The sequence below is a fragment of the Oryctolagus cuniculus genome, chromosome 10 (genome assembly GCF_051225735.1).
Source record: "Oryctolagus cuniculus isolate XC-2025 breed Fujian yellow rabbit chromosome 10, ASM5122573v1, whole genome shotgun sequence".
NCBI lineage: Eukaryota > Metazoa > Chordata > Mammalia > Lagomorpha > Leporidae > Oryctolagus > Oryctolagus cuniculus.
In genome coordinates this window covers 125,865,936-125,893,847 of record NC_142876.1, presented here as the reverse complement: position 1 = coordinate 125,893,847, position 27,912 = coordinate 125,865,936, and the positions used below count along the sequence as shown (strand labels likewise).

At 46.7% G+C, this 27,912-nt stretch overlaps 1 protein-coding gene across 4 annotated transcripts in view; it reads left to right on the top strand.

The window, feature by feature from the left end:
- The window catches only part of CNTN6 (contactin 6), a 251,120-nt gene that overhangs the window by 3,448 nt on the left and 219,760 nt on the right, over positions 1 to 27,912 (top strand). For 2 of the 4 annotated variants that reach the window (XM_089305720.1, XM_089305718.1), the window contains exon 1: positions 22,470 to 23,268. The exons of the other annotated variants lie outside the window; for them this stretch is intronic. The gene's annotated coding sequence lies outside the window, so the exon portion shown is untranslated. Of the gene's footprint in view, positions 1 to 22,469; positions 23,269 to 27,912 lie in introns of those variants that run through there. 4 annotated transcript variants of the gene reach the window in all.

Here is a 27,912-nt window from a genome sequence, read left to right as displayed (position 1 = left end):
ACTCCGTGAAAATATCTGTTGACCCACATTTTCAAAACTGGAGCCATTCTTCAGCTTTATGTTTTTCTATTGCAGTTTTTCTTTGTTCTTTTTTTCTGGTTATTTTCTGTTTCTTTCAAAAGATACACATGAGGGATAAACGGGTTGGATATGAAGGGTTTTCTGGGCAGTAAAAGTACCCTATGTGACCGTACAATGATGGATACATGTCACTATACGTTTGCCAAAACCCTGCTCCATGCCAAGGGTGGACCTGATGCAAACTGTGGACTGTGGGACTGATGACCTGTCATGCGGTCCATGAACCACTGTGCTGTAGGATGTTGGTGGCAGGCGAGCCATGCCTGTACTGGGGCAGGGGATAAACGGGAATTCTTGCTATTCAGTTTCAATGTAATCCATGCTCCAGAAACTAAAGTCTATGGAGTGGTAGAGAGAAAAAAAGGTACTTCCTGGTAGTTCCTTTTGCATATTATTCTTTTAGTGTTTTGTAAAACATTTAGTATTTATTATGTCAATTAATTATGTGAATAGCAGTGAAACTGTGGTAGAAAGACTAAAATAGGGTATTTGCAACTTCTATTCAGTTGCCCAATCACTTCTCTGTTTATTTGAGAAAAACTTGTTCACTTGCTGTTGTCTTAAGAGAATGTGCGGCTTGCATAATGGCATTCCCACCCAGGCCTGTGCTGTGACCTTGTGGGCTGCCTCCCGCCCTCCCCTTCCCAGCGGCTGCTCACCTGACAGGGACACGGGCAAGAGAAGGGACTCAGCAGTTTTGTTCCAAGGGCACCACAGATCTGATTTTATTTATTTGTTTGTTTATTTTGACAGGCAGAGTTAGGCAGTGAGAGAGAGAGAGAGAGAGAGACAGAGAGAAAGGTCTTCCTTCTGTTGGTTCACCCCCCAAATGGCTGCTATGGCCGGCGCGCTGTGCCGATCTGAAGCCAGGAGAGAGCCACCTTCTACTGGTCTCCCATGCGAGTGCAGGGCCCAAGCACTTGGGCCATCCTCCACTGCCTTCCCGGGCCACAGCAGAGAGCCGGACTGGAAGAGGAGCAACCGGGACAGAATCCGGCGCCCACATGGGTTGCTGGTGCAGCCGGCCCCTAAAGATCTGTTTTTAGCGTTTGCCAGTGAAGGAAATGCGCCTCACTGCAGGCTCCTGCTGGGCTGTGTCCACGCGCATTCCCCTCAGGGACAGGGAGTTTATGCTGTCTCTTGTTCTGGGTTCCACTGCCTCCCCCATCACCTTTCCCATTCTGTCCCTCGCTTCTCTAGAGCAAGGTGGGGCGGGCTGGGGAGTCAGCTCTTATGCAATGAGTTCTCAGTGGAAATCTCTCAGGTTGGACGGATTCTTTAAATGGGAATTTTATTAGGAAATTGTTCTTTTGGTTCATATTGACAAAAGCCATCCTAGCTCATTCGAGTTATTTGCACTGGGTATTCTGGGTTTACACGTTGCTGTGGTGAAGGCTAACTACAGACAGGATAAAAACAAAACAAACTAAATGACCATTGCGCTTACCTGCTGGTGGTTACCTGTGAGGCCCTGTTCCTGAAACCTACGGCCGGCTGAACTGTCATGCACAAATCCTAAGGCCATTAGGAAGTGAATTTGTGTCATCATAGCATGAATCAAAACTTGAAGTATTAAATAGTGTTTTATACAGGATTTAGATTTCCAACTAAATGAACAAAAAAAGAATGCATGAAATTGCCTAGATAATGAGATCTTTTTACAAGAAGCAATGAAAGAATCATCTTGTATCCTACGAAGTAGAAAATGACGGATCTTACTGGTACAACGATTCCGTTTCTCTGAGCATGGACAAATTGAGGGTGAGAGCAGGGTCCCGAGACTCCTTGGTCTGATGTGGCCTCCACGTTCCGCTCTGCTCCGAGCCTGAGTGGCACAATGGCTTGTGGTCCTCAGGCAAGTTACCCAGGCTGACCACGCTACTGCTCCTTCCCCTCCCAGCACTGAGTTCATAGCACCATTGGGAGGGCTGGATGGGCTAATAGGTGCAAAGGTCTTGGACGAATGCCAGGCAACTAGTAAGCACTCTATCTGTTAGTTTTTTAATTATTACTATATTATTATTACTATCATAGCATTTGACTATGAGACTTGGAATCAATTGGGTAAAAATAATATAAAGCAGTGAGAAGAATAACATAATCACCACTTTATCAACAGTATTGGGTATTTAGTAGAGAATTAACCTGGAGTGTTAGATCACAACTGGACATGAAACAGGGCTTGGGGAATCCTGGGAACACGTGGAGATGCTGGCCTGAACCCATGTGGCATAGGAAGAGAAATCATGTCTCCTGTACACCAAGCTATGAGATTGTTCAGAATAAAGGGTTGATTTAGTTTTCTGAATGTAAAAGCAACACAGAGAAAAGCTTAAGAAAATATAAGCCTCAAGTCCTTCCATCAAAGAAAGCCATCACCAGAGCCTTGTTCCTGTGAATGTTCATTTCTTTCTTTTTATCTTTCAGATATTAAGATATTTATGGCCCAAAGTAATGTATGCATCTGAAAACAGCAGCAGTAAAACTTGAAATTCTGGAAAATGTTGTAAAATAAGCAACACAGGTGCAGCCATTGTGGTGCAGTGGGGTAAGCCACCGCTTGGGATGCCTACATCCTGTATTTAAGTACTTGTTCAGGTCCCAGCTCCTCTGCTACCAGTGCAGCTTAGTGCTAATGCGTCCTTGGAGGCACCCAGTGATCCCTCAAGTGCTTGGGCCCTGCCACCCATGTGAGAGACCCAGATGGATTTGTAGGCTCCTGGCAACAGCCTGGTCCAGCCTGGAACCAGCAGATCAAGATCTCTCTCTCTCCTGTCCTCCATCTCTCTCTCTTTCTCTCTAGCTCTCCCTGTGCAGCTCTGCCTTTCAAGCAGATAAATATAAATAAATTTGGAAAATAGACAACACATATCTTCACATACATTTCCAGTCCCACTTCCAGGGATATTTTCACATTTGTTTTATTGTAATATTTTTAGTATGGTCACATTGTAAAATAAATAATACATTTTGACTTCTTTTGAAGAATCTTGACTCCATCTTTTAAAGATGGAAACTTCATATTTCATGATTTTCACGATTTTGCACCATAACTTTTATTGTTGCCTGAACTTCTGAATTCTTTGGTGAGTGATGCTCACCTGTACTTACGCTGTTGATGGGTACAGGATTTCCCGTACTCACCGCATTTTCCGATTTTATAATTACGAATCTCCATCGCTCAACATCACCAAGTGCCAGACTGTACTGGATATTTTCGTCCTTTGTTCCTAAAGCAGACAGAATCAACATAATTGAGGCCTGTACCAAAGCCTTCTAATTCATTCTCTGTCTGCATTACTCTGAGATTACGAATCACACGGCAGCACCTTGGAAAGTGCGGGAAATTGCACTGAAAAATAAGTTTATTATGGTGCAAGGAACTTTTGAAACCGATGAGGTGTTTTTTTCATGGTAATGCATTTTCCTATGAACTTTCTCAAGACTTAGCTTACATGTATTTTTAATTTCTTGTTAAATATGCCTAAAATACTATGTCTTAAAACAGCATGCAAATGGTATCTTCCTAAAAATAAACTTAGCTAATCTGCCACACACTCTAGGTGATGCTGTTTCATCCTAGACACGTGCCTTACTGACACGGAGTTTACCCGCTGAGTCACTACTGCAGTGTTCCCATGTCTCAGCTGTGCGCGTGTGTGAGAAGGCCACCAGGAAGGTCAAGGCCAAGTGGAGTCAGCAGCTTTCGGTTTGCTCCACAGGCATCAGAGTCTCTGTACTTAATTCATCTCTGTCTGTTATGATTGCGGGTAGAAGTTGACTTCTTATATTTTATTTCACATTCCATTAAAATGTTTCTTGAGCTTTTTTATTGGATTGCCCTTTATTCACTGTCTTCTAACTTTTACTATCTTAAAAATTACACAATCTTTATTATACCTGTACTTCATTGAACATAAATACTTTAACATAGACATAGCTTTATTTTTCTAATAAATGCTACCGCTGTCCTCTTCCCGAACAGAATGATGAGCTGTTTAAATTTCCTCCAACACACTCCTGCCTGTGTTTTTGCTATTTATTTTTAGACTTTCCCTGATATTTTTTGTCAGTGTTTATTTCAATTTGTGGCTTGTTTTCCTGAGATCTGAATTTACTTTTTCTTCCCATGAGTCATGAATAACCCCTGGGTTCAGTTACTCGGTACAGAAGAGCATTTGAAGGTCATCCTAGAAATTGCACTGAACTCCCTTAAAATCTGTGTGTTGAAAGTTCCTTGTTTTGCTCACACTCTGAAACAGTGCTGTGGTTGGTAAGAGAATTCCATTGACTGATATTTTTCTGTGAGCTTGTTTAGAATTCTCTGCTCTGGGATCTCCTGGAATATAACTGCTTGTACTCCTTCCGTTGGTTCACTCCCCTAATGGCCACCATGGCAGGTGCCACACCAATCCGAAGCCAGGAGCCGGGTACTTCCTCCCGGTCTCCCATGCGGGTGCAGGGACCCAAGCACCTGGGTCGTCCTCCACTGCCTTCCCAGGTCACAGCAGAGAACTGGGCTGGAAGAGGAGCAACCGGGACTAGTACCCGGTGCCCCAACTGGGACTAGGACCCGGGGTGCTGGCGCCACAGGCGGAGGATTAGCCAAGTGAGCAATGGCTCTGGCCTATTTTTAAATTTATGCCGAGTCCTCTACAAGTTTCTAAATCTGTTTTTTTTTTTCAATTCTGAAAATTCTCATCTATCATACATTTCAGCCTTGCATCATTTAAATCCCTTCATTTTCTCCTTCAGAAATGCTCATTCCATTTTTTTTTTTTTTTGTCTTCTGTTCTACCTTTGATTTCTTTGCTTTTCTTTGGTGCCCCATTGTGTGTGATTTCCTCCAGTTTGCCTAAGGGGTCTTCACAAACAGTTTATGGAAAAGGTGTTTTGTGAAAACAACATATGAATTTCAAAATCTGTTGCGCCACCGTACCCTTATCTTTCACCTCTGATTTCCATGAACTGTCTTACATACACCTGCATTTTGCACTTTCTTCTTTTTTTTAAGATTTTATTTTATCTATTTGAAAGTTACAGAGAGAATCCTTCCATCCTCTGGTTCTCTCCCCAGCTGACTGCAATGGCCAAAGCTGAGCTGATCCGAAGCCAGGAGCCAGGCGCTTCTTCCAGGTCTCCCACGTGGGTGCAGGGCCCCAAGGTCTTGGGCCATCTTCCACTGCTTTCCCAGGCCACAGCAGAGAGCTGGATGGGAAGTGGGGCAGCCGGGACTCGAACCGGCAGCTATATGGGATTCCGGCACTGCAGGCCAGGGCTTTAACCCGCTTCGCCACAGCACTGGCCCCTCCTTTTTCTTTTTAAGATGTGTTTTAATTTCCGCATTTCTGTTGCTGCTTTTCAGTATCCCCCTGCCATTCTGTTCCCTGCGTTGCCCCCTTGTCACCAGTGTGTGTTTTCAGTTCGTTTTGAGACCCTGAGCATCTGTCTCTCAGTTCCGTCCTTGGCTTTGCATCCTTGCCATGGGGTTTGCTGCACTTCTGCAGTGTGTGTTGTAGTGGAAAGTCAGGGCTCTGCGTCACCCGTGTGGCTCCTGTGCACCATGCTCTTCCGCGTGGTCTGTAATTCCCCTTCTACAGGTACTGTTCTGAGCAGTCCTTCACTTTCGCGCTTGCTGGTATTTTATGTCTCTGCTATCCTATGACTTCATGGGCTTCTTTGGGCATGTTCTAATATGGGCTCAGTGCCCACTCCAAAACCTTAGACCAGAAGTTTATTTACAGGTATAATAAATGATTTTCCTCTCAAATCAGTTACTTTTCTTAAAATAATCTTTATGTATGGAGAGAGAGAAAGAAAGAGACAGAGACTGAGAGACCGAGATGCTGTCTTCTAGCTCAAACCCTCAGTTCCCACAGTGGCTGAGGCTGGACCACAGCTGAAGCCAGGAGCCGGTAACTCAACACAGGGCTTCCCTGTGGGTGGCAGGATCCAACTACTTCAGCCATCACCTGCCCCTCGCAACATCTTCATTAGCAGGAAGAGGTAGAGTTTGGAAGTGCACCCAGATATTACAGTGTGGGAGGTGGGCATCTTAGTTGGCATATTGCTGCTCAGCTAAGTGCCTGCTTGCCCTTAATTTTTTGTAAGTATTTATTTATTTGAGAGAGTTATAGAGAGGAAGAGATGGGGCGGGGCGGGGCCCAGGGCCGGGTGGGAGAGAATTTCCATCAGCTGCTTCACTCCCCAGATGGCTGCAGTGGCCAAGACTGAGCCATGCAGAAGCCAGGAGCCTGGAGCTTAATCTGGGTCTCCCGCATGGGTGTAAGAGTCCCAGGTACTTGAGCCCTCTTCTGCTGCTTTTTCTAGGCTGTTAGCAGAGAGCTGGAGCAGAACTGGACCAGCCAGGACTGAAACTGGCACCATGAGATGTTGGCATTGCTGGCTGTAGCTTTACTTGCTACATCACAACACCAGTCCTGCCTTAAATTTTTTTTTTTCAAAAAAGCATAATCAGTAGATCCTCATTCTCCCTAATCTCTGTGGAAATACCATGAAGCCCCTTGAACACAGTCTAATCAGAAACGGGTCAGGCCAATTGGATCTGTAACTCCACTGCTTCTCTAAACACTGCTGTAACTCAGTAAAGTTCTTGATTTCCTACAAAGGACAATTCTCCCAATGAGAGAATAAACCAGGAAACACTCAAGAATTCAGTTAGCAGAGCTCAGCGGTAGATGCTATAAGTTTATGAATTCCTTGGGAGTGGCAGTTATTAATTCCTTAAGTTTGAAAGCATGGAAGTTCTGAAAATACAGAAGCAAGGGATCCACAACTTTGATGGCACAGCAAGGCCCAGCAACACAGCCCAAGCAGTCTTTCTTCCTTCGCAGGACTTCTGCTGAACAGAGGAGATGAGCTGGTGGATTATTCATAGTGCTTTTTTTAAAAAAAAATCTCTTCTTTTAAGGCAGAAAATTGAGACTCAGGGAAGATACCTGGTGAAAGTCCTGTGATCTCACAGAGGGATTTGGACATTTTGTTTTCAGTGCCTTTATTTGTATATTATTTCCAAGTTCAACTTATTTGACCTCAGACACGAGTACATGATGAAGGCGGCTGTGTGAGGAGCAGCTGTGAGCCTCCTGTGCATCTCTGAACACCAGGAGTGCTGTGCGCTTGCTGGAATGGGTTCCTAGCAGAAGACCTCGACTTCCTCCCTGGCACCTGCCTGAGGTCTCCCGTCAGCAAAGAGCAATGAAGCAGAGAAGGCAAAGATCAGCTTGGCTGATGTGCTGAGAGTAAATTAATGAAAGGCCTCAAGGTTTTGTTGGGCTGAAAATGTTGCCAGTACTCTAGGGTCATAGAAGGTAATCTTTGGAAAGATGATTGATTGATTGATTTGAAAGAGAGTGACAGAGATGAGGGAAAGACAGAAAAAATTCCCATCTGCTGATTCATCCCCCAAATGCCTGTAACAGCCAGGGTTGGACCAGGCCAAACCCCGGAGCCTGGACTCCATCCAGGTTGCCGTGTAGGTGGCAGGCACGTGCTTGGGTCATTGCCCACTGCTTTCCCAGGTGCAGTGGCAGGAAGCTGGTTTGGACATGGAACAGGCAGACCTGGACTGGCGCTCCAGCATGGGATGCCAGTGTCACAAGTGGTGTTTAACCTGCTGCACACAATGCCCCACTGCTAGTGATTCTTTAAAAAAATCCATGAATGAAGGTGTTGCTTAGGCATTTGCATTTATTAGCCATGGAGATGCTAAACATGTTCTATCATGAACCTTGATGCTAACAGATATGCTAATTACAAGTGTATTCAAGAGTTCTCTTAGAATCAGTGCAGCGGTTACAATGTAATTTGTCAGAGCAGCCATCTTTGTTTTTGCTGTAGTTGGTGCGGACCATGCCTGTGTGATTTGTGCACCAGACAAGGAGGCCCTGTCTTGCTCCTGAAAAGATACCAGGCCCTTATTTGGTGAAAGCTTTCTCTTTACGAACTTACTCCTGCTCTGATATCACAATGAAACAACATTCTTATGAAAAAAGAGAGACTGGAGTTTAAAAGCATAATAACCTATTGCATTGTATAGTTGAAATAGAAAGCTAAGGAGAAGTTTCCACATACTTACTTAATCAGCAGCACTTACTTTTCACAAAGAAACATGGAACAGCAAAACAAAAAGACCCAATCATTTTATGAGTGAAGTTTCAAGATTCATACGAATGCCACTGGATGTCTGCATTTGCCTGTTTTCTGTCACTATAACAAAATACTGGAGGCCAGGTACTTCATTAAGAAAATATTCTTGAGAGACTGGAGACTGAAAGTCCATGACTTGACAGCCCCATCAGTGCAGTCTCTGGTGAGAGTCTTATGACTGCACACAATGGCACAGCCGTGTGCAGGAGGCAGGGGAGTGGAGTGGCCTTGCTCCCAAGCACCCTTCTCTTGTGAGCTCCAACAAGGACCCTGAGAGCTACATTCATCCCCTCTTAGGGCAGGGCCTCTTTCTGAGACCCGTGAAGGCCTCCCCAGGAACCAGGTTCCTGGCCCTGAGTTCTGGGGGACAAACCGCCCCAACCACAGCAGTGCCTTTAGCAATGTCTCCGTCACAGATACGTTGTCCTTAGAGGTCATTTTCCTTCACGATTTCCTTTCCATAGAAAACTGTCTTCAAGTCATCCAGATATTTTGGCTGTTCCAGATGCATAATTTAACATACTGAATTACCAATATCAATAATATTCTAATTCAATAAAATGTATGGAAAATAAAGCAACAGTAAGGTGTCAAAGTTCAACTAAAGTGATTTTCAGAACAGAGAAATGTGCCGGTGTCACCTGCAAAGATGATTGAGAATGCAGCCTGTACAGGCACACGTTACTGCATTGTTGTGGTGCAGCCACACGGCTGCAGGCCCCTTGCTTCACGCCTGGACTCCTGGAAGCACCGGCCTGTCTCACCGCGGTGTTAATGTGGCTGGCTTGTGTTCCAGGTGCAGAGTGCCTCAAGGGCTTGGCCCTTGGCTTACTCCCTGTGGACATTCAGTGCCTGGTTTATAGTAGGTGTGTACTTCCCACTACCTGACTTATTCCTCAAGCATGCCCTGGCTGCTCCTGACAGGTCTGGCAGCTGCCATCCTGGACACCCGCGCTGCATCTGTGGATCAGATGGGGGGTGCTCTGTTCTGGGGAGGCGGGAGCTCGAGGTGTGGTTCGGCTGGAGACTCACCTCTACCTGTCAGGGAGCTACCTTACCTGAGAATGAGCACCAGGAGCCAGAAAACTCTCACTCCAGGTAGATTTTAAATAGCACAACCTTTGAGAGTGAGAACCATTCGCTGGGGATAGCAGTCCTCCCTCCTTGTTGTAGGTAGTGCTGAGTTCTGGTTCTTCAGAGAGCTCAGACTCTACCGAAGACACAGTGAATCAGCCAGAAATCAGGCCTCGGCTCAGGTGCAAGTTCGCAGAGTTTGCCAGTCCTGGGCACAGCTCTTTGCCCTGAACGGACTTCATTTTCATGGAGGCGGTGGCGTTTACGCACCCAGTGAGATGGTGAAATGAGTTACCAGTTTGCAAACTGCCCTGAATTCCTAGATACTTGTGGTAAATTACTCTGCACAGAGCCAGGGAAGTGAAATGAACAACAAATAGAATATGATTTATTTTAATAACTGCTTTAATGATAAAAGTAATATGTTTATTATGCAAAGTTTAGAAATTAGAAAAAAGAGACATTCTGCTTTGTCATGGGCATGCACTCCGTCATGGTGTGCCTAGGAGTAGAAAATACAGTGTTCTGCTGGGTCTGCACATTCTCTTCATAACCTGTCCTGTGAATTAGAAATTACAAATACCAAGCGTTGTCAACTGTAAGTGCCCTCTGGGTGGCAAAACAAACCCACAAACAGAATTTCTGTATTACTCTAGATCACCTTTGTTTCCCACTTGAGTGTGTGTTCCGTGGGTATATGGGCCATTTGTATCCTCTTCTTTTGTTAAGGTTTTCTCCTGTCTTTTGTCCAATATTCTCTTGGGAGTCTATTTTTTTGTTTGTTTGTTTAATATTCAAGAACTTCATCAGGAGTGGGTTGGGTACTGTGGCCCAGTGGGTGGAGCCACTGTTTTGGACAGCTGCATTGCATGTTAGAGTGCCTGAGATTAAGTCCCTTCTCTGACCCCTCTTCCTGTTAATTAATGCACACGCGGGGAGGCAGCAGATGATGTCCTAAGTGGGTGGGTTCCTGCCACACCAGTGAATTTCAAGTTTTTTTGAGTTTTGATTGTAAAGCGTAGCGAGTTTTCCTTGAACTCTGAACCCCGGTGCACACCGTGGAGGCGGCAGAGCCTGACCTGGCTGCTGCACGTTCAGGGAGCCTGAGACCTGAGAGGGCACCTGCTGCACTGCCGCACGTGTGCAGGAATTGTTCCCAGGCTTCTGAAATTAAATCCATTTTAACCTGCGAGGCACAATGGGTATAAATTGTAAATCAGCAAATTCAAGTTTATTAAAGACAAATCTGTGTTCAATTTTTATTTCCAGTTTCTCATGTAGTGTATGGCTTGTATGGGGTTCAACAAGCATGTAACGGATTAGATTCTAAATATACCAGAGAAGCGTAAGTTTAAATACATCTACACTCACTCCAAGAGTGCTATTATAGTGTCGTCTAAATCTAACGGTAAAAAAGCACACATTAAAATGATGATGTTAAAATTAAATTTATATCTCTGCCCTTGACAACCAAGGTAATCCACTCTGTAATGAAACAATCAGGAAATTTAAGTTGTTATTTTTTATATCAGGGCAAGCCATATTTGAGACCTGTCTTTCAGAGGTGATGAATATTGTGTGTTTTCCAGAAATGTGGGGTCTTCGGGAAACCCAAGCGTGTATACAGGGAATAGGAGATAGGCAGTTGTGAATTTGTGGATTACACAGAGAGAGAGTGAAGTGCGTGTGGTCTTTGTCTGACACCTCCTGCTGCCCCTGTGCTCAGAGCGGGGAGGGCGTCTGATTGTTATCCTAATGTGCATTTAAGCTATTACCTGGCATCAGCAATGGCTCACAGCAGTACAGAACCAAGAAAAGAAGGAAATGAGGTGTTGCACTTGGTGAGCCTTAGAAACAGATTTTCATTTGATTTACAAATGAATGCCTTGACACTTGTTTGGTATGTTTAGTAATCAGGATTAAAGCCATCCAACAAACACGTTCTCCTTGTAGTTTGAGACAGGGGCATTAATCAGCCAGGTCCGCTTACTTTTTTTTTTTTTTTTTTTAATTTGACAGAGTTAGACAGTGAGAAAGAAAGCCAGAGAGAAAGGTCCTCCTTTCGTTGGTTCACCCCACTAATGGCTGCCACAGCCAGAGCTACGCTGATCCGAAGCCAGGAACCAGGGGCCTCCTCCTGGTCTCCCATGTGGGTGCAGGGGCCCAAGCACCTGGGCCATCCTCCACTGCCTTCCCGGGACACCGCAGAGAGCTGGACCGGAAGAGGAGCAACCGGGACTAGAACACAGCATCTATATGGGATGCCGGCGCTGCCGGCGGAGGATTAGCCAAGTGAGCCACGGTGCCCGCCTACTTTTTGTGGCAGGAACAAGGTAGCCCTGAGTCTCAGGACAGCAGAGTCCCTGCGTGCCGCCTGTTCTCTGCATTAGGGCTCCGTGATCCGCCCTCGACAGCACACAGGCAGCGCCAGGGTCAGTGCGGACTTGCGGAGGTGTGTGAACCCTTCCCCTGGAAGGGAGATGGCTGCCTGAATTCACAGCCCTCGGCCAACGCCAGCCACTGCAACGAGTGAGGACATCAGTTACTCCTGCACCTACACAGAGCAGTGACAGCCACCAGCGAGCCCATGGCTTTGAGCTTGAGAAGAAGCCCCTTGCAGGCCCTTTTGCTGGCGATGAATTCGAATCCTGCTAGGCATGCTGTGCGGTGATGCAGGAGGCTCTTCTGCTTTGTTTTCTCCAGAGCGTTTTGACTGCATTTTAAGGAGTGAGTCAGTCCTTTCCGCTGCTGTGCACGGAGCAGCCGCCTCATGTTTTGGGCCCTTGACTGACTCGTGCAGTAACTGTTTATCAGGATCATCTAGCCACCTTGTTCAAGGCTGTGATATCAGGGCTTAGAGAGACACGCCTGTTCCCATGAACTCTAGGGCATTTCCAGGAGATAGATTGGAGTTCCATTGCCACGTGAGATGTCACCTGTCCCAGTGCCCGGCATGGCTCCCCGGCGCTGTGAGAACATGGAGCGGCTGAGTGACAGTGCTAGTGGAGCGGCTGTGGCGAGTTGTGGAGAAAACGCTCACAGGAGGAAGAGGACAACAGGCAGGAGCAGCTGTAAAAGCCGGAGTGACATCCAAGTGGGCCACACGTCCTGGGGCCAGAGGCGGCCAGAGAAGAACTTGACCCTGACCCAGAGCAGTCTGTAGCCCATGGTAACTGCGTCTGTGTGCGTTGTCACTGTGGGACCGCGGAGCTCCTGATGGCTTTCAGGATGCAGTAACACAGTCAGCCTTGGACACAGAAGCGACCACGCTGCCCACTGAGGGCACGGCTTCACCTTTCCTCCTGCAGGTGTCAGGGCCTGGAGATAGCGACAGAGCAACCCCCAGCTGGAGCTCCAGCAGGAGACCCTGCCTCGAAGGTCGCCAGCTCTTTTTCCACACGTTAGCTTTTTTATCATAGCAGTCAATGGGGAAAAAGAAAAGAGCATTTTACTAATTTTTATAGTGCAAATGCAAAGTAGAGAGGTTGGGAAATGCACAAAATGATAATACAGGGAAATGAAATACCTCACAATACATCCTTCCAGAAATCTCTCCTGGTATTTCCCTAAGTCTTTCTGTTCTAAGGATAACAGAAGTTCTGCATTCCCATTCTAAGCTAAAACTGTATAAAAATGTTGAGACACACAGGATTCTCACTGTAGTAGACAGTCTCCAGCAGCGGTCCGTCCCAACAGTTCCTCCCTGGCATTCCCCTTGCACTTCAGGAAGTGGTACCTGTTTCCCTCCCCTTGACCCTGATCTGACCTCATGATTCTACTGACCCATGGGATCCCTGGAAGTGAAGCCTGGGACACTTGGCCTTAACTGCCCAGGTAGCCTTCGCCTTCGTTGTCTGGAAGCGCAGGGCCCATGCTGGAAGGAAGCCAAGAATCTCTACAGGGAGGGGCTGCGAGGTCCCTGGAGGTGTGAGACGTCCGGAGGAGGGAGCTGAGCCGCCTGGCAAAGCAGTGGCCCCAACGCACGTGGGAGGGACGTTCTCGGGCCCACTGGTTCCGCTGGGAGATGAGTGACCGCAGCCGACCTTGTGTGGACCTGAACTCACCAGTGTACCCACAGAATGTTGAGAAATGACTGCTTCTTCAACTACTAGGTTTCGGAGTGGCTTGCTTGGCAGTATTAAATAAATGAAACAGCCACTAGTTTAATTCTTACAAGTAAAACAAAATGTTTTGGAGTAGCTTCAAGTTTCCTAACTCACATATTGCAGTTCCCTAATTCACTCATCCTGACTACTCATCACACGGCCAGAATGTGGCTCCGGAAGCTGTGTGTGGTTAGGTCCGGATGTAATAGTTTTTAAGATTATAAATTCCTAAGTCACACCATGAAAATGGAAAAAAAAAAAAAAAACAGAAACTCCCATGAGATTAATTTTCGCCTCAGTGTGTGTACGTGCAGAATTGGGCAGACTTTGAATGGGACCAACGTGCAGGACTTGTGAGCTGCTGTTGGCCTTCGAAGGGAATAAAAAATGAAGACTAAGCCAGGCTCACAGATACCCATATACTTAGAGTCCAGAATATAGATGGCATCCTTTCATTCTTGAAAGCCTGTATAAATTTCTTAAGTGATTTTTTTAGTACACTGTGGACTTGAGTGTTATTTTTATATCAGGTTATAAATATTGTTGTTTAGAAGTCTCCCCAATGAACTTCCCCCTGTACTGCATATATTCTTCTGTGTCTGTTGTTAGCCAGATAGTTCAGAGGTGAACATTAACCCGAGATGATATAAATAAATAAGCATAATATCACTGTTACAGTGACTGTCACCACGTGGATTTTTGTTGCAATGCGTGAGTATTTTGTTTCGCTGATGGACAGCCATTCTTCTGGTCAACACAATAAAAAATGAAAACAGCCCTGAGTTCCTCGGGCGTTAGGACTGTGTAGTGAGGCTTCTCTGGAGAAACAGAACCCACAGTGCCATCGACACAGCGATGTCCTGTGAGGAACCGGCTCCCGCGGCTATGCATGCTGCAAGTCCGTGACTGCTGCTTGCAACTGGGGAGGCAGGACCTGGTGCAGCCCCAGCCTGAGTCTGAGAGCTTGGGAGGCCCTGTGTGGATCCTGGCCTGAGGTCAGGAGATGGATGACCCAGCCCAAGAAGGCAGAGAGGAAGGGAACTGATCCTCTCTTGCACCACGTTGGTTCGATGTATGCTCCTGGCAGTTTGGACAATACTGAGCACTCTGGAGGGGGCATCCACTTGACTGTGCCCACAGATTCAAACGCCGCCATCAGCCAGAAGCATCTTCACAGACACATCCAGAAATCATGTAAATGGGCCCCCTTGGCCGAGTCCAGCTGACCCACGAAATGGCCCACCACAATATTAGCAGGTAAGAGAAACCCATTTGACTTTGTTCATAAACAGGCATTTGTCACATAAAAGGCAGTGAAGTGGCCATAAAATATAAGATTTAAAATCATCATTACTGAGTTCCCATTTTCCTAAAAGTTCCATTATTCATTGGAGGACTAAACTTTAAATTGGTTCAGCGCTCTCCATAATTACGATGTGGCTGGGTATTTATTCACGGCAGATTCAAGTGCCTTCATTTGCAGTTGCCATTCGTGTGCGTGTCAAAGATGCTGCTTTTTATTGCGTGCATTGTGAAAGGGCAACACCAACTGCCTTTCCTGCTGAAAATCAGAGTGCTCTGTAGAGGTGTCACTCATTGTGCTCCGGACTGCAAAAGATCAAAATGCAGTGCCCGGGGTTTCACATTTTCCAGGGTGATGAAAGCAAAGAGGGATGTTAATGTGTGACCGCACTCCAGGTGTGTCAGCTAATTTCCAAGATGATGCTCCTCTTGACTGTGTTGCCTTTCAGCTTTTATGCTGGGCGCTAATGTCTGCAATTACAGGATTTCAGAGTTGTGACCCCAGAGACAGACACAGCCGGATGCATGAGCTGGAACAGGAAGGCTGTGAAATGGATCGTCACAGTGAGCCCAGCAGCAGAGAGGTCTGCTGGAATCTGGCACAGGGGCTTCGAATCAAATCACTCCGATGCAGCCAGGACCCCAGAAAATCCACCTCCATCTACGGACCGAGACGTGGAGTCTCCAGTGCTCCTAATAAATAGGCTGACCGTCAGCAAGACTCAGTGTGCTGGTGTGAATGTTACGAAGAACGTTAGCCTAGACTAACAGCTCTCAGCACCTCCATCCTGCCAGCACATTTCTGTCCAATATTAATAATAAATAATTCATTTGAGGTATTGAAACTCTTTAGAGGATCAGTGTCTTTTACCTCTGGGTAGTGATAGAATAAAATATGGAAATAATGATATAAATAAAACCCATGACATTAATTCTTTTGAGTTAACATTATGATAAGTTTGCATCAGCTAGAACCATTTTCTATATTTTTGATGTAAAAAATGCTTTTCTCATGTAAGACTCTGGAAAGTCCCTGCCACATTGCATTGTGTTTGCACTGTTAGTTTTGTGATAACTGATTTACCAGAGTTAAGATGAAAAGCTTATGGAAATTTACTATTCTTAAGTTTTGAAATGTTTTAAGATACAGTGTAGTGCTTCATGATGTCGGGATTCATGGTATAAATAGCTGAACATATTTTCCTGGTTAGGGCCTGTGTGTTAATTGGTCAGACTGTGAAAACACTAAAGAGTACCGAATATTTCAAATTTTAAAATGCCATTTAAAATATTCAAGGCTGTTGTATAAAGTTGGTTGTCCACAGGCCTGGCAGTTGAAGTACAATCTGTTTGTTTTATCTGAAATAATTGAACATGAATTGTGGCAAAGTGAAGGAAATATCTCTTATTTTAATAAGGTTACCAGAATAATAGATTTATAAACAAAGCTGAAGTGTTTCAGAGGGAAATAGCATTTGTTTTGAGCTGCCACACACTGGACATGAATCAAGCTCTGAGGGGCTCTGTGGCCCTGAGTTCTCGGGAGGTGAGAGTCAGGGAGGGGCCTTGTCCAAGCCAGATGGGGTTGCACACACAGACCCAGAGGAGTGCCTTCTGCATGCATCCCCAGAGACACAGGTAGCTTTGTGCAGACGACCACATACCCTCAGATACAGTAACGTGGCCTCTGCATTCAGTTCCTAGCCTCTCAGAGTTCATTCTCTCTCTAAAGGCCAACAGAGCACTGAAAAGAACAAACTCCACATTACACTGAGAACAGCAAAGGTAACACACATGTGATGTCATCGTCCATCGCTTTTCTACCCTCAGTTCCTTTGGGACAAAACTTTCTGAGCTCCAGACAGAGCCAGTGGCACTTCTGCTGCTGGGACTTTAAGGGCCACCATTATTCTGAGGCTGCTTCCACAGGGGTTCCTGGTTAGAACCCACAGGGTTCCGGCTGCAGCTCACTAGGCTAATCCTCTGCCTGCGGCGCCGGCACCCTGGGTTCTAGTCCGGTCGGGGCGCCAGACTCTGTCCCGGTTGCTCCTCTTCCAGTCCAGCTCTCTACTGTGGCCCGGGAGGGCAGTGGAGGATGGCCCAAGTCCTTGCACCCTGCACCCACATGGGAGACCAGGAGAAGCACCTGGCTCCTGGCCTCGGATCGGCGCAGCGCCGGCTGTAGCGGCCATTTAGGGGATGAACCAATGGAAGGAAGACCTTTCTCTCTGTCTCCTCTCTGTCTCTCTCTCTCACTATCTAACTCTGCCTGTCAAAAGAAAAAAACCAAAAAAACAAAAAACAAAAAAACAAAAAAAAAACACCACCCACAGTGTTCCTGGTTAGAGCCCCCAGGGGTGCCTGGTTAGAGCCCCAGGGGTTCCTGGTTAGAGCCCCCAGGGGCTCCTGGTTAGAGCCCCCAGGGTTCCTGGTTAGAGCCCACAGTTACTCCTTTTGTGTTCTTTTACTTCCTCTGAGCAGATCGAACGGAAGCTCTGGCTGTACCTCTAAAAGTGACGTGACTTCTGCATTCTTCTCTTTACCACTCTGACGACGTTCCTCCAGGCCACTCTGCCACTCTGTGAGTGGGCAGCAGAGACCTGAGTCTGTGCTCAGGAAGCCTTGCAGCAGCCTCCTGACGCAGATTTAATGTTCCCATTGCCCTTTGCGTTGTCCTTACTCTCTCCTTTTATTAAACTTTGCAGGGTTTGATTATTTGTATATATTTTTCTGTACACAGGCCTTTAAGCTGGATGCCCACTTTCTGGCCACTTTTAACCTATCTGTAAGTGACATTTTAAAATATTTACCTTAAAGTTAAGGTGATGCTTGTGGATTCCATGAGGCCAAACACACATGAGACCTGTGTTCTTCTTCAGCAGAAGTGCTTGGCATTGGCCATATCTCACATCGACACCAGAGGCATTCAAAACACAGATGAAGAGGCAGACAGAAGAATCGTCTTTTTAAGCAATGTCAGAAAACCAGAATTGCTTTTTGATTTAGGTTATGTGAATATGCACTTTCATTAAAAGCTTGGCTTTAAAACACATCCACCTCTGCTTCACAACAGAGGAACCGGGGGTTTTCCTCCTCTCACTGGAGAAACCACAGGTGCAGCGTGATGAATAGAGAAGGCGGTTTCTGTTTCAGAATCACACGCCAGCAATTGCTTCTTGGTCTGGAATCCCATGAAGGCATGCGGAGGTGGGAGTGGCTGGGAGAAGTCTGTGCTACCCGTTGGTCTTGCTGGTGCACTGTGCACGTCTTCTGACCTCTGAACATTTCAGACAGCCTCTCTCAAAGATGGAAAATCAGGAAAATAGTAAATAAATGTCTTTGATAGATGAATCCCGAGGAAGATGACGCAGCTCGTGAAGGGTCTGCTAAGACTTGGGTTGAATATTCAGCAGCCCTGAGAATTTCTCTGGATATCGGTGCTCGGAGAAGAGATGACAAAGTCATCAGGATTGTGGTTGAGATGAAGCCAGAACTGCAAATGATGCAACTTAAATGCTCCCAGGCTCTGACCTGAACCCTTTCCTGATTTCAGGAAATCCTTTCTGCTGTGTCCTCTGGAGGTGGGAGGAGCTGGGGTTAGCACGGAGGCAGAACTGGCTTTGTCCTTCTGCTCATGGGAAGGGGCAGCAGGGACATGCTCAAGTCCACAGTCCGTCAGCTGAGCCACTTCCTAGCTGGGAACTAGCAGCACACATGTTGACTTCTCCAGCGTCATTCCTCCTACTTGTAACGCGAAAATAATAGTAGTCCTGCCTCATGTGGTTGTCTGGGGGATTAATTGAGATTAATGAATCTAAAAGTCTTGGCAGAATTCCTGATTTTCCTCGTTGAATTTCAGCTGGTATAGTACCATTAACATAGTATAAGCATGCAGAAGGAAATACCGCAGATGGTACCGAAAAACTCATGGTCCCCTGAGGACATACAGCAACCTTCTGCGATACCGAGTGGGTCTCTATTACGATGCAGAGCATACAATGCCAATGAGTAGTAATAACAATTAGAACAGCTACTGCTTTCGATCTTTCTAGGTGCTTTCCTAAGCACTTTCTGTAGACTAGCATGTCTAATTCTCATAATGAGCCTAAGAGATGTCTAGCTTCATCTCCATTTTATAGATAAGTAAAATGAGACCCCTGGAGTGGTAAAACGTCTCAAAGTGGAAAACAACCCTTAGAGAGTAGGGCCGGAACTCCAAATTCAGGCAGTATGCCACCAAGATCAGTGATTTACCACCTCACCCTGCAGCCCCACACTGACCACCAAGGCCCCTGGACGGCCCGGTGGGTAGAGGCATGGGCGGTGTCATTACCTGTCTCACACAGCAATGAAAATATAGTGGCAGAGAGAACAGGAGGGAGGGAGAGAGGGAGAGAGGGAGAGAGGGAGAGAGAGAGAGAGAGAGCTCATTATCTTCCATATGCTGTTTTACTCTCCAAGTGCCCACAACAGCCAGGGCTAGCCTTGACCAAAGCCTGAAGCCAGGAACTCCATTCAGGTCTCCTCCATGGGTGGCAGGGGCCCAAGTCCTTGAGCCATCTTTTACCTTACAAGGGACCTTGGCAGGAAGCTGGATCAGAAGCCAAGTAACCAGGATGCCATGATCCAACGCTCTGATACAGGATGTGGGCATCCCAAGGGGTGACTTAATGTACTGCTCCACATGTCCAACCCTACACATTGTATGTTTAAACCTAGGTTGTTAGAACGTAATAGAACATAATTATTTAAAGAAAAATTAACATGTGAAACTGCTAGGTATTTTTTATTATTGGCTTTAAAACATATCCACCTCTGCTTCACAACAGAGGAACCTGGGGTTTTCGGCCAAAATATGCAATTAAAAAAACTGCTGGGACAGTAGGGTCCACATGACCAAAAAGAGAATCCTGGAACTGTGTTGTTCAGCCCCGCAGGGAGAATTATGACATTTATGGGGCAGTTCATCAGACCTCAGTAAACACCTGTGGCTTCCAATACTTAGACATTCGGTTCTCCAGTAGCACACCAAAGAGCAGGGAAAATGAATACAGATGCATTCTGGGTACTGTGTGTGCAACAAGATCCCCTCTCCACCTGCCGCCACATCCAAATGGCCGGGGTGTTGAGGAATGAGAAGAAAATTCTGTGAATTTCCCTATCTCCAGGACAGCTAGGATGACAGTGACCGAGGAATATCATCCACACTGGGCTTCGTCAGGTCCTGAGCCAAGAAGGTGAATGGCACAGTGGCTTTCTTCAGGTGCCCATCTCTCAGGGTTCCCAGGAAGTGGTACAAGATGAGACTGCAAAGGAAGGTCGGGGGTGGAAGTAGCAGATTGCCATTAACTTCTAAGAGGTCAGGGATTGCAGAACAATAAACACAGGGTCTAATTTCTTAGGATTAACTAGTAATCAAATGCATTCACAAATATTGATATAATTCAAATTAGCTTCCATCTCACTGAAAACGATACTGAATTTGTGTATCCTGCTGAATAAATGAGAGACATATGTATATTTTTCCAGAATCATCACTTATTCAGTTTATGGTCTAATTATTGGTTGAGGAGATATGTAAACAACAAATTATCATATGAAAAACATGAGCCTGGGAGTAATTAATGCAATAAAATAGATGGCTCAATATGTGAGCAATTTCATTGTAAATTCTAGGAATAGGGCTTGGTTTCAAAAGAAAGATAAAATTATAAAAAATGTCATAAGGATTAAATTAAGAGATAACTTCAAGCATTTATTGATGCAGTATTCAAATTCAGTACATCTGGCACAGTGAGACTATTGAAGCTATATTGCACCGTTTGAGGGAATCAACTCAAGTGGTTAGGACGCGTTAGCTGTTCTTTGTCGTCGAGGTTGCCCTGGACAGAACTGTAGTGTTAACTGCGTATTTCTTTGTAGTCACATTGTGTATCAACAGTTCATGAATTGTTACATGTAACTAAAGACAGTAGTCGAATGGTCTCCCCTCAAGGCGGGTGCTGTGGCATAGCGGGTAAAGCCCCTTGCAGCCCTGGAATCCCATATGGGTGCTAGTTCAAGTCCTGGCTGCTCCTCTTCCAACCCAGATCTCTTCTGTGGCCTGGGAAAGTAGTAGAAGACGGCCCATGGCCCGACTGCTTGGGCCCCTGCACCTGCATGGGAGACCCTGCATGGGAGGCTCCTGGCTTTGGGGCAGCCCAGCTGTAGCCATTGCAGCCATTTGGGGAGTGAACCAGTGGATGGAAGACCTTTCTGTCTCTCTGTGTCTCTCTCTGTCTGTAACTGTACCTCTCAAGTAAATAAATACATCTTTTTGAAAATATCATCTCCCCTACTCAGTGGACTGTGATAGTTCTCCAAGATACCTGTCCTCCACTTCATGTGGTCATCATTCCTTTATTTGTTCACTTAATAATAAAGTTTTTCATGCACACATCAGGTATGTGGTAGCAAAAGGATTACTATTGGCAGCAAAATTATTACCTGATAAGAGAAACAGTTTCTGAGGTGTCTTCAAGAAGTCCATGGCACACAGTGCATGCGTGACAGCAGACTCTGGAGATGTGATACAAGGAGGGGATGAAGGCAGCGTGGGTGGAATCCACTGAGCACAGTGGCCCGTGTTCCACGCTGGGAGACTCTCCCACTTGGCCATCATATACCTTGAATATGGGCAGTCATAAATTTCTTTATTCATCCTACAATCATGTCTAGGAGCTGTTGAGAGCTGCATTTCTGTGTGTAGCAACAAATCAAAGGAAGAACTGGAAGTGATGCCACAGAGTAACACCCTCCTGCCTCTTCCACTTTTGATTGAATTCATGCAGTAGCTAAGGAGCATCTCCTGTGTGTAGGTCCTATGTGAAATTACATGGATACAAATTCAAGAAAAGACAAGTTGGCTGGCGCTGCGGCTCACTGGGTTGAGCCTCTGCCTGAGGCGCCAGTATTCCAGGTTCTAGTCCCGGTTGCTCCTTTTCCAGTCCAGCTCTCTGCTGTGGCCTGGGAAGGCAGTGGAGGATGGCCCAAGTGCTTGGGCCCTGCACCCATATGGGAGACCAGGAGGAGGCACCTGGCTCCTGGCTTCGGATCCGCACAGTGCGCCGGCCATGGCGGCCATTTGGGGGGTGGGCCAGTGGAGGGAGGACCTTTCTCTCTGTCTTTCTCTCGCTGTCTAACTCCGCCTATCAAAAAAAAAAAAAAAAAGACAAGTTTTTTGTTTCAAAGTGTTCATAGGTCAAAAGGAACTTAGATATCTAAAGAATCAAGATACATGTAACACGTGCTGGGGCTGTGGCGAGAAGGTAAAGTGTCCACCTTCTGTGCCGGCATCCCATATGGGTGCCAGTTCTAGTCCCATCAGCTCCACTCCTGATCCAGTTCTCTGCTATGGCCTGGGAAAGCAGTGGAAGATGGCCCATGTCCTTGGGTCCCTGCTCCTGTGTGGGAGACCAGGAAGAAGCTCCTGGCTCCTGGCTTCGGATCGGTACAGCTCCAGCTCTTGCAGCCATTTGGGGAGTGAACCAGTGGATGACAGACCTCTCTCTCTCTCTCTGTCGACCTATCTGAATCTACCTCTGAAATAAATAAAATCTTAAAAAAAAATACATGTAACAAGTGAAAGAAAACAAATGTAGACATAATGAAACAGTAGCCTACAAGAGGTCACACACAACTATTGATGACTGTCAAGAACGATGAATTTTTTTTTATTAAATTTTTTTTATTTGACAGGTAGAGTTACAGACAGTGAGAGAGACAGAGAGAAAGGTCTTCCTTCCATTGGTTCACTCTCCAAATGGCTGTTATGGCTGGAGCTATGCCGATCCAGAGCCAGGTGCCTCCTGGTCTCCCATGCGGGTGCAGGGTCCAAGCACTTGGGCCATCCTCCACAGCCCTCCTGGGCCACAGCAGAGAGCTGGACTGGAAGAGGAGCAACCGGGACTAGAACTGGCACCCATGTTGGATACTGACGCTGCAGGCGGAGGATTAACCAAGTCACCCACAGGGGCTAAGAAAGGCAAACAAGGTGGAGGAATGATTACTCATCATAAAAGAAGTTGTCCAAGGAAGACAACGTGATTGTACAGCTAGATCTGCAGTGTACAGGACCTGGACAGCCCTGCTGGGAACTCAGCCGATGTGGATTTGAAGAAAAACTGCACCAGGTTGTGCTGGGAGACCGTGGTGAGAGCGCATTGTCAGCCCTGCAGCTGAGGGTGGAGAACGCAGATTGCAGGAGGCCGAGGGCCCACAGCTGTGCGCCAGGAGAAGCCGCGTGGGCTACGGAGGTGTTTGCTAGTCCTGGCGGGGCTGAGCCCACGCTCGCTGCGGCTCGGTGCCACAGCTCGGTGCCACGGCTCAGGCCCGTCATGAGCCCACCCGAGAGGCCAGGGCGCAGCGGGGTCCACCCGGCGAGCCGAGTGCGGCCGCCCCAGGAGGAAGCAGGAACATCTTAGCACGCGCCAAGGTGTCTGCCTGGGTGTCTGCTGGAAGGTCCCGGGAAGCGAAGCAAGGCTTGGCCCGGGAGCAGGTGAGAGGCTCGGGCGAGCATGGACCCAGGCCGTGGGTGCACCCTTTCCTCTCTGGGCCAGCGGCTTCCGCACCCTCTGTCCAAGGGCAGGGCCAGCGCTCCCGGGTCGGTGTGGGTCCGGTGACTGCTGAGAGCCATTTCCTGTCCACACCAGCCCCACTCGTGTTTGTTTTTTGCCCTGTTCAAGCGCAGGTCACTGTGTCTCTCGTGTGGTCATGTTTCCTAATTCGTGTTTTGCTGGAAGTGGTTTTGGCAACCTCGGTGGGCATCCGAGAGTTAAGCTTAGTGTTTGTGTTGCTGGTGTCTGTGACAGCCTGCTGACCCCGGGTTAATACGCTGGCTGGCTTCCAGTTCCTCCATAGGAAATGCCATTCCCTCTCTGCTTTCATTTTTATTTACAAATGGAATCCCTGAACCCTAACTTCACGAGGTGAGCATGGAGAGTGGCCAGCTTTTCATGGAACCATAAGCACAGGGCAGACTCACGGATCCTTCTCCATCTTCCTGCCCACCAGGGAAGGGGTAAAGGGAGCCAGGTGGGGGAACAGAGGCCACGGCTGTGGGGAAAGGCGCAGGTGTGTTCAGATCACCTCTTCCCGTGTATGTAAGGGGAATAGATAGTGGAGCTCGTGGAGGGGTGGTGGTTTCAATCCTTTTTGGAACCTAATAGGGCTGTGGTTTTCGTACTTACTGACACCCTGAGTTTAGCCCTTAAAGCATCCATGTCTAGGCATATTTGAGAACGAGTGACAAACACCGTGTGTGCATGTGTGTTTGAGTGTAATAGCAAATGGCAGGTCCGTGGGGAGTGCCTCATGCACCCAGCTAAATGTTTACCTCTTAAAGACTCCATGATTATGAAGTTTGTTTTTAACACGGTTCTGGAAGGTTCTGAGAGGTGACTTGCCATATGACCTGCTTCTTGGGGGAGTTTGAGGTGGTATTCCAGAACGGGCTGGCAGAATCCGCTAGTCTGGTACCCTAGAACAAAAGGCACCAGCAGCCCTGAGGGAGAGCCATATATGTGTGGAAGCAGAAGTTCAGAGGGTACATAAGCAAATTTTTCTTGTCTATTTGTGAATTTTTCCCTCATTTGTACATTTTCCATCACTTCCTGTTTTTGCTCGACTGGAACAAACTTTATGGAGATAAGATTCACACTAAAGTACATACAATTTTTTTTTTTTTTTTGACAGGCAGAGTGGACAGTGAGAGAGAGAGACAGAGAGAAAGTTCTTCCTTTTTCCGTTGGTTCACCCTCCAATGGCCGCCGAAGCCAGGAGCCAGGTACTTCTCCTGGTCTTCCATGGGGTGCAGGGCCCAAGGACGTGGGCCATCCTCCACTGCACTCCCGGGCCACAGCAGAGAGCTGGCCTGCAAGAGGGGCAATTGGGACAGAATCCAGCGCCCCGACCGGGACTAGAACCCGGTGTGCCGGCGCCGCAAGGTGGAGGACTAGCCTATTGAGCCACAGCGCTGGCTTAATGTACATACATTTTTAAGAGACGTTTCAATGAGTTTGAAAAGTGTATACACTCACGTGGCTACCTGTGTTTTTTTTTTTTTTTTAATCTGGATAAAGAGTATTTCTGTCCCTGTGAAAAAGCTCTCAGTGCTGTTGGAGTCAAATACACCCCAGAGCCTCCCCACAACCGCAAAGTGGCTTTCATCGCTGTTGGTGTGTTCACAGGGAAGCGTCTGACGTGGGATTCCTTTATGTTTCACACTCAGCACAGTGGGTCCTTGAGTTTAATCCATGCGTTTCTTTGTATCGCTGGCTTGGCCCCTTTGCGTTACTGGCTAGGACTCCATAAACCACAGTTTGCTTTTCCATTCACTGCTGACGGATATTTGGGTTGCTTCCCCGTCTGGGACTGTTAGGATTAAAGCCTCTCTAGACACGTGTGATCAATTGTTTCTGTAGAGACGTTCCTGCTTTATCTGGAGTGACTTGGTGGCTGCATGGCATGCTGATCTCAGTAAACATCTTCCAAAGTAGGTGTGTCGTTTTAACTCCTGCCAGCACACATGACAGTTCCAGTGGCTCCATCTCCTCACCAACATTTGACATTTTCAGTCATTTTAGTTTTAGTCGTTGTACTGCATGTGAACTGGTATACTCACGGTGAATTCAAGTTGCATTTCCTACTAATAATTTGAGGAATCATTATGTGTTTATAGCCAACTTAAAAATCTGTGTAACGGGCCGGTGCCGCGGCTCACTGGGCTAATCCTCTGCCTTGCGGCGCCAGCACCCCAGGTTCTAGTCCCAGTCGGGGCGCCGGATTCTGTCCCGGTTGCCCCTCTTCCAGGCCAGCTCTCTGCTGTGGCCCAGGAGTGCAGTGGAGGATGGCCCAAGTGCTTGGGCCATGCACCCCATGGGAGACCAGGATAAGTACCTGGCTCCTGCCATCGGATCAGCGCGGTGCGCCACGCCGGCCGTGGCGGCCGTTGGAGGGTGAACCAACGGCAAAGGAAGATCTTTCTCTCTGTCTCTCTCTCTCACTGTCCACTCTGCCTGTGGGGGGGGGGGGAAATCTGTGTAACGCATCTCTTCAAGTGTTTTAATTTTCTATTTGCATTGGGTTGTTTCTTTTACTACTACGTGCTCAGATAGTTTACATATTTTAGATACATGTCTTCAATCAAATATACGAATATGAATTTTTTCTCTTGACCTGGTAAATAACAGGAGGTTCTTATTTTTATGAAACTATGTATCTATTTCTTCTATGATTAATTATGTCTTATCTAAGAAATCATTGCCTAGTCCAAGGTCAGTATATTTTCTCCTAGAATTTTATAATATTAGCTTTTATGTTAGCCTGTGACCCATTTTATAGTGCTTTTTGTGTGTAGTATGGTATCCTATATAGCCATTCTATTTTTTCTGTGGTAGTTTTTGAAAATATTATATTCTTGGTTGAATTAATTTATTCATTGCAATATTGGGTAAGGTTTTCTTTGTTGGTTTCCTTTTACTTTATGATACAGCATGTGAAGTCTTCTTTCTTTAAGATGTATTTGTTTATTTGAAAAGCAGGGTTAGAAAGAGGGAGATACAGAGTGATGTCTTCCATCTGTTGTTTCACTCCCCAGAGGGCTGCAATGGCTGGGTCCTCACTAGAGTGAGGAGCCTGGAACCTGGAACTCCGTCCTGGTCTCCCATGTGGGTGCGGGGGTCCTAGGGCTAGGGCCATGTCCCACTGTTCGCACAGGTGGTAGGCAGCTGGATCGGAAGTGTAGCAGCCAGGACTTGAAAAGGCGCCCATATGGGACACTGGCATTGCAGATGCCAACCCCAGGTGCAAAGTCTTCTGTTTGGAGATTAGCAGTAGTCCTCTGAATAAGTTTGATACTACTGGCTTTATCCAAAAGTCTGGGGATAGCAGCATATGGTTCAGAGGAGAGGAGTGCATGCAAGCCACTGAGTCGGAGGGAAGGAGTGTGGCTTTCCGGCCTTCGCTCCTTTCTCGGTGTGTTCATGTGTGCGTGGATATCCCTGGAGTGGCAGGTAACACGGAACCTGGCGTTAAACAGCCTGCTTCTTCATAGGGATATCAGGGAAACATTGTTAGAACTAAACCGCACGTCTTATCAGGATGAGTGTCATAAGAACAGTGAAACCCATGTTCACAGCTTCCTCGTAAGGTCTTTGTACCATGAAGCTCCTGTTAGAAGGCAGATATTAAAGAATTAGCCATATTAATCTTTATTTGCATTTATTTTTAGATTTAAAATAAATGGAGCCTAACTAACAAAACTTGAAATAAGAGTTAAAAATAAGCAGCTGAGAGTCTTCCTCCTGCCCTGCTGGTCTCACTTGCCTGTGCATGCAGATCTTCATATCAAGTCAAAACGTGTGTAACCGTAACCAGGCTATGCACAGCATTTTTAACTCCTCAGTTTCCGTAGCGTATGAAACTACGGCTGTTTTTCGTGTTGCTACATAGTTTAGAAGATGAAAAATATTCTGGACGGAGACAGAGCGTCATTCATTTACTGCGCTATTCCAGGCTGCCGTGTAAGCACTCACATTTCCTCTCGGCAGTGAGTCGGAGCCTGGCAGTGCTGATGGCCACTTCCTTCTTTTGTGAAACTTAGATTCGGAGCAGCAGCAGCAAAGTGGCTGAGTGTGGAGGAGCTAGGTCTCTCGGGTTCAACCTCAGCTTGCATTTTTTTAAAGAAATATTTATTTATTTATTTGAAAGTGAGAGTTACACAGAGGAGGAGAGGCAGAGAGAGAGGGAGAGACCATCTACACGCTGGCTTTTTGTTAATTTCTTCTTTTAAATTTTTAAAAATGAATTTATTTGAAAGGCATAGAGAGAGAGAGAGAGATTTTATGTTCACTGGTTCACTTCCCCAAGTGGCTGCAGTGGCCAGAGCCAGACCAGTCTGAAGCCAGGAGCTTCCTCCAGGTCTCCCATGCGGGTGCAAGGAAGGGCCCAAGGACTTGGACCATCTTCTACTGCTTTCCCAGGCCATAGTAGAGAGCTGGATCAGAAGTGGAGCAGCCGGGACTCGAACCAGCCGGCACTGGGATGCCGGCACTGCAGGCAGCGGCTTTACTCGATGGGCCACAGCACTAGCCACAACCTTGGCCTTCTTACTGTGAGGTGGGGTAACAGTCCTTACCTCTTG